Here is a 12,693-nt window from a genome sequence, read left to right on the forward strand (position 1 = left end):
ACTCCCGTTCTCGACTCCCATTTCTAAGTATCAAGAGTCACTTCCACTAGGAATTGACTACTAAGACAGTATTTTTGGAACGTAGGAGACTGATTAGTTGCCGTACCTTCGAGAACAAACACTCCCATCTGTCATAGTGAGCTTGCGAGGGACGGAGAGGGGCACAGTATAGGCAAGTCGGCCAACATGCAGACATTAGTGGACATTCAGGCAGACATTCAGAACCGTGCACTAGGCCCATCTATAGGCAGTCAAAGCTGTATCTCACAACGGAATGCTACATCTCGCAATTTCTTGGTTGCAACTTGAGTAAAGCAGGGCCTATCAATGAATTTGTTATTTTACATTTACATTTAAGTCATTTAGCAGACGCTCTTATCCAGAGCGACTTACAAATTGGTGCATTCACCTTATGACATCCAGTGGAACAGCCACTTTACAATAGTGCATCTAAATCTTTTAAGGGGGGGGAATTTTACCTTTATTTAACTAGGCAAGTCAGTTAAGAACAAACTCTTATTTTCAATGACGGCCTAGGAACAGTGGGTTAACTGCCTGTTCAGGGGCAGAACGACAGATTTGTACGTTGTCAGCTCGGGGATTTGAACTTGCAGCCTTCCGGTTTCTAGTCCAACACTAACCACTAGGCTACCCTGCCGCCCCACTGTATGTGGGAATAGGCTAGGATATTCTACAAACAGACCGAAGACTGAACACACTTGCATCAACAGCGAAGAGATGGGATGTAATCATTAGTTCAAACAGTTGCAACAGTTTGCAACTAAAATACGTTTTAATTGGACAAGTCCAGGCAAGTCCCTTCCCATTTTGTTCCATTTGCTTCCATACAAGAAACATAATGAATACGCCCCAGGCGAGCCAGCGCGAGGGAGAGAGGGGGCAGGCAGAAAACAGTGGTACACATACTTTGTGATGTACATAATGTAGATCCCTTCTCTCGTCAGACATCTCATTCCAAAATCATGGGTATTAATATGCAGTTGTTCCCCCCTTTGCTGCTATAACAGCCTCCACTCTCCTGGGAAGGTTTTCCACTATACGTAACATTTCCGCAGGGACTTGATTTCATTCAGCCACAAAAGCATTAGTGAGGTTGGGCACTGATGTAAAAAAAAATATATAATAATAATGAGGGAAATAAATGAAAAAATAAATAAGTCAACTGTTCTAATAACATTACATGGTAAAAACAGTAGCAATGGAAAGTTACATCCTGCGTGATAAAGTATAGGCTTTGAATTACTTTGCCAGCAGCTACAGTAGGCTACACAGCGCTGTTTGAGTTGAGCGCCGAGGTGGTGAGCATTTGACTATTTAATAACACTTCATCTGAAAATCGGGAGTGTCAGCAACAATCATACATATCAGTTCAGTGCACACAGCGTAACAGAAAAAATAAATAAAGTCGAATACATTTGGTAATTTATTTCATAGAACAATGCTTCGGTATGTATTAGGCAGTCATCTACAAAAAAAATAAAAAATAAAAAAAACGACCTCTCCAGAATCCATATGAAGGAAATCAGTCAGTGTCAAAGAACTTTAGCCCCTCTGACAGACTCACAGGGAGGAAAATAGCTGAGAGCAGGCTTGCACTGGTTTCCCAGGATACAGCAGGCTGAGATTTCCCCTCATGACAGTCCATTACACTCAGTTCACCATCCCCCATACTAGAGATTGACTGCGGAAGAGTCTGGATTTATGGGGTGTCCTTCAGCTTTGACGTATTACAATGCTATATTTATGTGTTATGGAACCATCTTAAGTATGTGTAACTACTAAAAAGGTCATTGGGGAATAATGAATTTAGCTCGATATGAACCTACAGGAAATTGCTTGTGCATTCTGAAAGATTCCCTGCTGCTAGCTAGGCTAACTTATCAAATCATCAATTAATGATCAATTCCCCCAAGAATACTATATTTTTAAGACCAAGAAACCTATCAGGTCAAGACTAGCTGTGTGTCTGACAAATGGAAACGCCTCCCGAGACACAAATGCTGTACCTTCTATTTGGCCTAGATTTGAGCAGTCCATGGGTAAGTCAAAGGGGAAAATAACATTTACATTACATTTAAGTCATTTAGCAGACGCTCTTATCCAGAGCGACTAACCTTGTAGCATCTTGTATTAAGAATGCCCTGAATGCAAATGACAGCTCTAGCCTTTGATTTTCAATAGCTGGAATGTTGCCCAGACGCACATGAAGTAGGATTTATGGTTCAAAGGTAGAAGTATAAGCTGTTTAGGAATAGGCCTAATTCATATGTATTGGTGTCAGGAAACTGTTAATATCCTAGGAAATAGAGGTCGAACGATTAATCAGAATGGCCGATTAATTAGGGCCGATTTCAAGTTTTCATAACAATCGGAAATCGGTATTTTTGGGTGCCGATTTTATTTATAAATAAGATGACACCTTTATTTAACTAGGCAAGTCAGTTAAGGACACATTCTTATTTTCAATGACTGCCTTGGAACAGTGGGTTAACTGCCTTGTTCAGGGGCAGAACGACAGATTTTCACCTTGTCAGCTCCGGGGAACCGATCTTGCAACCTTGGACTAGTTAAATGTAACGCAATAACGACCTGCCTCTTGTTGCACTCCACAAGGAAACTGCCTGTTACGCGAATGCAGTAAGCCAAGGTAAGTTGCTCGCTAGCATTAAACGTATCTTATAAAAAAAACAATCATAGTCACTAGTTAACTACACATGGTTGATGATATTATCTAGCGTGTCATGCTTTGCGTATAATCTGACTGAGCATACAAGCATACAAGTATCTGAGTGAGCGGTGGTAGGCAGAAGCAGGCGCGTAAACATTCATTCAAACAGTACTTTCGTTTTGCCAGCAGCTCTTCGTTGTGCATCAAGCATTGCGCTGTTTATGACTTCAAACCTATCAACTCCCGAGATGAGGCTGGTGTGACCAAAGTGAAATGGCTGGCTAGTTAGCACGCGCTTATAGCGTTTCAGACTTCACTCGCTCTGAGCCTTGGGGGTAGTTCTTTCCCTTGCTCTGCATGGGTAACGCTTCGATGTGGTGGCTGTTGTCGTTGTGTTGCTGGGTCGAGCCCAGGGAGGAGCGAGGAGAGGGACGGAAGCTATACTGTTACACTGGCAATACTAAAGTGCCTATAAGAACATCCAATAGTAAAAGATAAATGAAATACAAATGGTATAGAGGGAAATAGGAATTATAGGACTATAATAACTACAACCTAAAACTTCTTACCTGGGAATATTGAAGACTCATGTTAAAAGGAACCACTTGCTTTCATATGTTCTCATGTTCTGAGCAAGGAACTGAAACGTTAGCTTTCTTACATAGCACATATTGCACTTTTACGTTCTTCTCCAACACTTTGTTTTTGCATTATTTAAACCAAATTGAACATGTTTCATTATCTACTTGAGGCTAAATTGATTTTATTGATATATTATATTAACTTAATTCAGTATTGTTGTAATTGTCATTATTACAAATAAAAATAAATAAAATAAATTGGCCGATTAAAATCGGTATCGGGGTTTTTGGTCATCCAATAATTGGTATCAGTATCGGCATGGAAAAATCATAATCGGTCGACCTCTACTAGAAAGGGATGTTGTTGACACTTACTCTGCCTATGTATAACCTCCACAAAAAGACAAGGAGTCCTAGGGCTTCTATTTGAGACATTTTTTAAGTTGTTACTGGCACTACCACTCTCAGAGCCTAGGCAATGTGGCTGTGGCATGCATAAGGCCTATTCATCAACGTGATTCTTCTGCCAATAAGTATACAGAAAAGCCACAAATGTACAGTACCATGTTTATGCCATGCCTAACATTTATTCTCCACAAATACGCACAGATTATCTATGGAAATCATTCTCCTGACACACAAAAATAATATTGCTGTTTAATTTGATGTAGTCTACTTAGCCTACTGTATGGGAATAGAGCAAGTAATTGTTTGGTCAAGAGAGAAATCTCATTCAGGGTTAGCACTGATTAGAGGGCACAGAGGTTTAAATATATATTATTGAGAAATACAGGATGAGGCAAGTGAGGATAACCTCCACTTATGGCTTCATTTCTGACCCAGAAGCCCCAGCCTTCACATGTCTGAAAGACATTGATAGTTGAAGGATTATGCCAGACCCTCAACCGAGCTGATTGGAGGGACGGGATGGAACTAATCATCCATCAAGCTATTTCAGATCTGTGAACACCCAAGGGGAAGGGAATACGGTTTGAAATGGGACAAGGTTACTGTCTTTCTAAGGGTAGTTTTGAAGAGGTTCAAACCTGGGTAGCATTAGGCTTGCCTTCCTGCTACACCTGTTTTTTTTATGACATTCTTGAGAGTGCTGCTTCCCTCAGGATCTAGGAATTCATCTGAGACTAGCCCTCGGGGGCCACCAGTCAGAAAACTCCAGTGAAAATTGCAAAACAAAAGTCCTGCCATTTTTGCTGAAAGCTGCCATCAAACTACAAAACCCTCGTAGTCCTACCTTCCAAAGCCAGAATTAGGTGAAAACAAAACCATGGAACACTAGAATCATCCTGTTCCTCTGTGATTTGTTACACCCCCTCCCCCCAACCACCATCAGATGCCATTGTGACATTCTAAACTCTGATGAGAGTCAGAGAACAGCTTATTCTAAGCATTGCAGCATGAGCAACACTGGAATGCTTTGTTAATGGAAATATCACTCTGGTTCGTCCAGTTAGTTGAAAGAATAGACAAAGCCATGAGACAAAAATAGATATCTTGTAACTATTTGGGCTCATGGGCTGACTCTCACACACACGTAACAGGAAACAGAATGAAAAAGGATCTGCTGATCAATACATTAGTTACACTGACAACAAAAACTAACAACTGGTCCATGGTCAGAGCTAATCAGGCGTTGGATCAGGTCAGGGAGCGAGTGAACAGAGGCAGGAAGGAATCTGCAGAGCAATGCATTTATTTCCATAGCAACAGAGCTGTGACATAAATCAACAGGGATATCTGTGATAAACCCTCTTATCTATGAGGAACATGATGCAACAAATCAGAGCTTCTCAGTATTGTTGGAAAGATGCAGTCTGACAAAGCCCTCTCTCTACAGGCAATCAAATCCAGGTGAATATTAGGCCAATTGTCCTACCAGTAGTGTTTCCGCCAAACTGATTTGATGCAGATAAAAATCAGTGCATGATGACATTGTATTCGGAAAGTATTCAGACCTTGACGTTTTCCACATTTTGTTATATTACAGCCTTATTCTAAAATAGATTAAATTAAATAAATCCTCAGCAATCTACACACAATACCCCATAATGACAAAGCAAAAACTGGTTTCAATGTGTTTGCAAATGTATATAAACAAAAACATTTAAGAAATACCCAAATTTACATAAGTACTCAGACCCTTTCCTATGAGACTCAAAATTAGGCTCCGGTGCATCCTGTTCCCATTGATCATTTACAGATCATCCTTGAGATGTTTCTACAACTTGGAGTCCACCTGTGGTAAATTCAAATTGATTGGACATGATTTGGAAAGGGACACACACCTGTCTATATAAAAAAAAAAAAAAAAAAGGTCCCACTGTAGACAGTGCATGTCAGAGCAAAAACCAAGTCGAGGTTCAAGGAATTGTCCATAGAGCTCCAAGACAGGATTGTGTCGAGGCACAGATCTGGGGAAGGGTACCAAAACATTTATGCAGCATTGAAGGTCCCCAAGAACACAGTGGCCTCCATAATTCTTAAATGGATGAAGTTTGGAACCACCAAGACTCATCCTAGAGCTGGCCGCCCAGCCAAACTGAGCAATCGAGGGAGAAGGGCCTTGGTCAGGGAGGTGACCAAGAACCCAATGGTCACTGAGAGCTACTCTGTGGAGATGGGAGAACCTTCCAGAAGGAAAACCATCTATGCAGCACTCCACCAATCAGGCCATTATGGTAGAGTGGCCAGACGGAAACAACTTCTCAGAAAAAAAGCACATGACAAACCCGCAAGGAGTTTGCCAAAGGGCACCTAAAGGACTCAGACAATGAGAAACAAGATGATCTGGTCTGATGAAACCAAGATTTAACTCTTTGGCCTGAATGCCAAGCATCACATCTGGAAGAAACCTGGCACCATCCCGACAGTGAAGCATGGTAGTGGCAGCATCATGCTGTGGGATGTTTTTCAGTGGCAAGGATTGGGAGACTAATCAGGATCATGGCAAAGATGAACAGAGAAAAGTACTGAGAGAACCTTGATGAAATGATCTCAGACTGGGACGAAGGTTTACCTTCCAACATGACAACAACCCTAAGCACACAGCCAAGACAATGCAGGGGTGGCTTTGGGACAAGTCTCTGAATGTCCTTGAGTGGCCCAGCAAGAGCCCAGACATGCTCAAACATCTCTGGAGAGACCTGAAAATAACTGTGCAGCAACACTCCCCATCCAACCTAGCAGAGCCTGAGAGGATCTGCAAAGAGGAATGAGAGAAACTCTTCAAATACAGGTGTGTCAACCTTACGGCATTATGTCACCATGTTGAACAATTTTACAGAATTTTCCTGTTTCCATCACAGCTGTTGTAATTATAAAAAAAACGTATACAGCATGACTTTACTTGCATTAAAACTGGATGGTAACGTGGTTTAAGTCAAGTCAATCTCCATAAGAGGATGGTTTCTCCAATCTGCATGTAGTAAAACAAACTACTGCAAAGTATAATATCTCCTCAAGCTATGGATGACAGGCAATAATGCAATGTCTGAAAATGTGACAAGCTCAAAGCAAACAGAAACCCTACGGTAAAGAGGGGGCAGTGACAAATCTGTGTGTTGGAAATGTTGGTTTACGACAGAGGAGAGGTGAGATGACCAACAACTGGTCTATACTCAAACTCAGTGACACATTTAGGCTACTAACAGTATTTGGCCTATTTTAATTTATTCATATATATAGCTCTCTCAAAACAAGAGACCACAGCATTGACAACCTGATTCCACAATGATAAAATAGCCCAAAAATGAGAGATGTTTATATTGGTAAAAACTTCCACATTCTTCAGATCACTTGTGGAGCAACAAGATTTTAGGCAGAAGGTCATACTTTTTCCCCCCTCTCTCCAAAGCAACCCAAACAGGAAATACATTCCACATAACCAAAGGAAGCAGACATGGCAATAGAAGCTGCCTTTAGCTCAACAATACCAAAGACCTCTGGGTTGTAGTAGCACATATAATGGGATTATTCAAATCCTTTAATAAGGTTGTCAGTTGAGTTGGACAGTACTGATTGAAATGTGTCTTACGTGTATAACATTCAGCCACACCGAGGTGGGGAAATAAGTGAGAATGCTATTCATGGACAACAGCTTAGTGTTCATCACCAAGACAGGGACCCTGGGATTGTACCCCTCCCTCTGCAACTGGATCCTGGACTTCCTGACTTGCCAGCCCCAGGTGGTGAGGTTATGCAACAACGAAGGCTGGCTCAATTATCAGATAATCGTGTAACTGACAATTATGGACAATAACCATGAACAAAAGCAATTCATTATAATAGTCTTAGTACATTCATTTTTAGGAGAAGGGGGAATTCAACTTTATATTCAAACAGATATAGTTAACCCAATAGCAGTTAAGTTTTACATGAACTGGGTAAAATTGGTAATCATTTCACGAGCAGCACACCTTTATTTAACTAGGAAAGTCAGTTCAGAACACATTCTTATTTTCAATGACGGCCTAGGAACAGTGGGTTAACTGCCTTGTTCAGGGGCAGAACAGATTTTTACCTTGTCAGCTCTGGGATTCAATCTTGCAACCTTACGGTTAACTAGTCCAACACTCTAACCACCTGCCTCTCAGTGCACTCCACGAGGAGCCTGCCTGCTACGTGAATGCAGTAGTTGCTAGCTAGCATTAAATGTATATATATATATATATATTTTAATCAATCAATCATAATCACTAGTTATAACTACACATCGTTGATGATATTACTAGTTTATCTAGTGTCTCCTGCGTTGCATATAATCGATGCAACGCTGGTGGATGATTTAACAAAAGTGCATTTGCGAAAAAAGCACAATCGTTGCACGACTGTACTTAACCATAAACACCAATGCCTTAAAATCAATACACAGAAGTATATATTTTTAAACCTGCATATTTAGCTTTTTAAAAAAAAATCCAGGTTAACAAGCAATATTAACCAGGGGAAAATGGTGTCACTTCTCTTGCGTTCATTGCACGCAGAGTCAGGGTATATGCAACAGTTTGGGCAGCCTGGCTCATTGAGAACTAATTTGCCAGAATTTTACATAATTATGACATAACATTGAAGGTTGTAAAAATGTAACAAGAATATTTTGACTTAGGGATGCCACCCGTATTTCACTGAAATAATAAACGTTTTGTTTTCAAAATGATAGTTTCCGGATTCGACCATATTAATGACCAAAGGCTCGTATTGCTGTGTGTTATTATGTTATATATTTTATTATTTCACCTTTATTTAACCAGGTAGGCAAGTTGAGAACAAGTTCTCATTTACAATTGCGACCTGGCCAAGATAAAGCAAAGCAGTTCGACAGATACAACGACAGAGTTACACATGGAGTAAAAAACATACAGTCAATAATACAGTATAAACAAGTCTAGATACGATGTGAGCAAATAAGGTGAGATAAGGGAGGTAAAGACAAAAAGGCCATGGTGGCAAAGTAAATACAATATAGCAAGTAAAACACTGGAATGGTAGATTTTCAGTGGAAGAATGTGCAAAGTAGAAATAAAAAAAATGGGGTGCAAAGGAGCAAAATAAATACATAAAATAAATACAGTAGGGAAAGAGGTAGTTGTTTGGGCTAAATTATAGGTGGGCTATGTACAGGTGCAATAATCTGTGAGCTGCTCTGACAGTTGGTGCTTAAAGCTAGTGAGGGAGATGTGTTTCCAGTTTCAGAGATTTTTGTAGTTCGTTCCAGTCATTGGCAGCAGAGAACTGGAAGGAGAGGCGGCCAAAGAAAGAATAGGTTTTGCGGGTGACTAGAGAGATATACCTGCAGGTGCACGTGCTACAGGTGGGTGATGCTATGGTGACCAGCGAGTTGAGATAAGGGGGGACTTTACCTAGCAGGGTCTTGTAGATGACCTGGAGCCAGTGGGTTTGGCAACGAGTATGAAGCGAGGGCCAGCCAACGAGAGCGTACATAATTAAGTCTATGATTTGATATTTTATAGAGCAGTCTGACTGAGCGATGGTAGGCAGCAGCAAGCTCATAAGCATTCATTCAAACAGCACTTTTGTACGTTTTGCCCGCAGCTCTTCGCAAGCACAGCACTGTTTATGACTTCAAGCCTATCAGCCTAGTGGCTGGTGTAACCGGTGTGAAATGGCTAGCTAGTTAGCGGGGTGCGTACTAATAGCGTTTCAAACGTCACTCGCTCTGAGACTTGGAGTGGTTGTTCCCCTTGCTCTGCATGGGTACCGCTGTTTCGAGGGTGGCTGTTGTCGTTGTGAGCCCAGGTAGGGGCAAGGAGAGGGACAGAAGCTATACTGTTACACTGGCAATACTAAAGTGCCTATAAGAACATCCAATAGTCAAAGGTATATGAAATACAAATGGTAGAGAAATAGTCCTATAAATACTATATTAACTACAACCTACAAACTCTTACCTTGGAATATTGAAGTCTCATGTTAAAAGGAACCACCAACTTTCATATGTTCTCATGCTGAGCAAGGATTTAAACGTTCGCTTTTTTACATGGCACATATTGCACTTTTACTTCTCCAACACTTTGTTTTTGCATTATTTAAACCAAATTGAACAGGTTTCATTATTTATTTGAGGCTAAATTGATTTTATTGATGTATTATATTAAGTTAAAATAAGTGTTCATTCAGTATTGTTGTAATTGTCATTATCAGAACATTTTAAAAAAGGCCAATTAATCGGTATCGCCTTTTTCTGGTCCTCCAATAATCGGTATTGAAAAATCATAATCGGCCGACCTCTAATTGACAGATTAAATTTGCATAACAGTTACTCGTTACCCAAAATTCCATAATCGTCACAGCCCTAGCAACAACACCTCTGCCACGTTGACCCTCAACACGGGGGCCCCTCTGGGGTTTGTGCTTAGTGGTCTCCCTGTTTATGCAAGACTGCGTGACCTTTGACCTCAAAGCGCTAGAGGGTGGTGCTGACAGCCCATACATCACTGGGGCCGAGCTTCCTGCCATCCCCGACCACTATATCAGACAGTGTCAGAGGAATGCCTGATTGCCTATGACTCCAGCCACCCAAGCCATAGACTGTTTACTCTGCTACAGTTGGGAAAATGGTATCAGAGTATCAGCTCTCGGACCAACAGGCTCAGAGACAGCTTCTACCCCCAAACCATAAGATAGCAAGCTTGGGTACCATTAGTTGGCTATGTAGCAATCTGCCCTGACTACCTTACACACACACAAACTACATCCCACAAAACCTCCCACACACACACACACACACACACACTTTTCCACTCCTTCTAGTCTGTTCTTTATTTTACTCTTACTACCCATCCTGATGCCTAGTCAATACCCTGCCTTCATGTACATATCTACCAAAAATACCTCCTACCTCCGCACATTGATCTGGTACTCCCTGTATATACCGTAGCTCCATTCTGGTGTATGTTATTCCTAGTTACCATTTTATTATTATACTGCATCGTTGGGAAGGACTCGTAAGCATGCATTTCATGGTTAAGTCTACACCAGTTGTAATCGGAACGTGACAAATAAAAAATTGATTTGAGTGGGAAGATACTGTACTACTGGCATATATCTTGGCAAAATGTGTCAAATTCTCAATCCAACATTACCACCCAAGCAGAAAACTATAACAGTCAACAAATCACGCAATACCCAAATCAATGTATTACATCGAAAACAACGGTGCAGCATTATTTATATTATTTATCAAGCAAGCTACCAAATGCACCGGATAGCAAGGGCTTCTCCCGTTCTGAGGATGCAGAAAGCTTGCTCCGGTTGTCACTCACTGGTTACCTTGCTATAACACAAGCAAATGTTTATGAAAGCGAGACATAACGAAACCTAGATATACTAGCACGGCTAAATACCGATGGAGTGTAAAGTCAGTAGATATCTAGCTAACTACAGTAAGCAGATATGAGCTCGGAAGACCAGTTGTGGGGGGATTTTCTTTCAAGTAAAGATGTCGCAAAATTGCCCAACCAGCTTGTTAATTGTTATAAAAAGCCACATTAGATTTGACCTACTATAAATCGGTGATTATCTTTCAAATCCGACCAGCTTGGTACTAGCCGGTTGTGAGATCAGTTCAAGTGAGCCGATATAACCAGCTTTGAAGCATAGAAACATGCATAGACGTAGCTCGTAGGCTAGTATTTATGAATCTGATCACTATTTAGCAGGAAGGTGCAACATAATCTCCGCAAGCGCAGTACACGGGTTTCATCGAAACTCATGCAGACAACACCGTGCACTATGTTGCAAGCTATTAATACGGCCTTTTAACGCCCTAAACTAAAACGCCTGTCAGGCTCGAGTGGAGAAAAAGTTCGGCAACATAAGTTACACAAAATACATAAGAAACTATCACTGTAACAAACACTACCCGGTTTGGAAAAGCATTCATTGTATTTATTTCACCTTTACTTAACCAGGCAAGTCAGTTATGAATACATTCTTATTTACAATGACGGCCTATCGGGGAAGAGTGGGTTAACTGCCTTGATCAGGAGCAGAACGACATATTTAGCTGGTTAGTTCGGGGATTCGATCCAAAAACCTTTCGGTTACATGTCCCAACGCTCTAACTACTAGTCCCCATAAAGACACACACCCAAAGATCTAACGTTAGCAGCCAGGTAACTAGTAAGTTAGGCTGTACATTTTCAGAATTACCATAGACTTATTAGGGTTCTTTACCGATTGTAAACATGTTTGGCCCCTACTTAGTAGACAAATTTACCTAGCATTAGTTAGCGGACTATCTACCTTCTCTGACCCTCGAAAGACACTCCTTTAAATTACCTCGCAGGGTGGGAAAAGATAGAACATATTTGCAAAAACAATCTCCCGAAACCAAACAAATCACACCTAACGTTATAGTTATCCACATCTACATTATATCATGTATATCTTAAAATACATACTAAAAGCCAGTTCACTACCACGCATTCATAGTTTGAATTTCTAGCAACTGTTGCTAAAATTGTAGGTTTCTGGATAGTAGCTACTGAACGGCCACAGAACTCCCAAAGACCACAGCTAACTAGCTAGTTATCGACAACTAATGTAAGCATTAGCTATCTAGGTACTGTAGCTAGCGCTCTGCGACACGATTTTTTTAAAAGCCAGAACACAAAAAAACAAACCTAATACAACTAGGACACTAGCGTACTATTCCTTGTTACAAAAACTGTTATTTGTGACGAGAGTAAATGTGTTAAGAGCTTTCAGATAAAACATGTTTTAATCAAAGTAGAGTTGATAAGCGCATCACTTACCAGCTAGCTAGGCATCCACCCTCTTGACAGCGAATGAAGTCTGTATACAACGGATGTGACGTTTCTCTATATAAACCAGAGCGCGTGAGCTAAACTCCAAACCTTCGGTTCATCACACGGATCAGACACA

General features: G+C 40.9%; 1 protein-coding gene across 2 annotated transcripts in view; it reads right to left on the reverse strand.

Annotated features, from left to right (window-relative positions):
• The window catches only part of LOC118360711 (granule associated Rac and RHOG effector protein 1-like), a 49,493-nt gene extending 36,818 nt beyond the window's left edge, over positions 1-12,675 (reverse strand). The window contains exon 1 of one of the 2 annotated variants that reach the window (XM_052484561.1): positions 12,564-12,675. The gene's annotated coding sequence lies outside the window, so the exon portion shown is untranslated. The remainder of the gene's footprint in view (positions 1-12,563) is intronic. The other variant, XM_052484559.1, reaches the window with a different exon arrangement.
• Positions 12,676-12,693: the final 18 nt, after the last annotated feature.

This window comes from Oncorhynchus keta, chromosome 2 (assembly GCF_023373465.1).
Source record: "Oncorhynchus keta strain PuntledgeMale-10-30-2019 chromosome 2, Oket_V2, whole genome shotgun sequence".
Classification (NCBI taxonomy): Eukaryota; Metazoa; Chordata; class Actinopteri; order Salmoniformes; family Salmonidae; genus Oncorhynchus; species Oncorhynchus keta.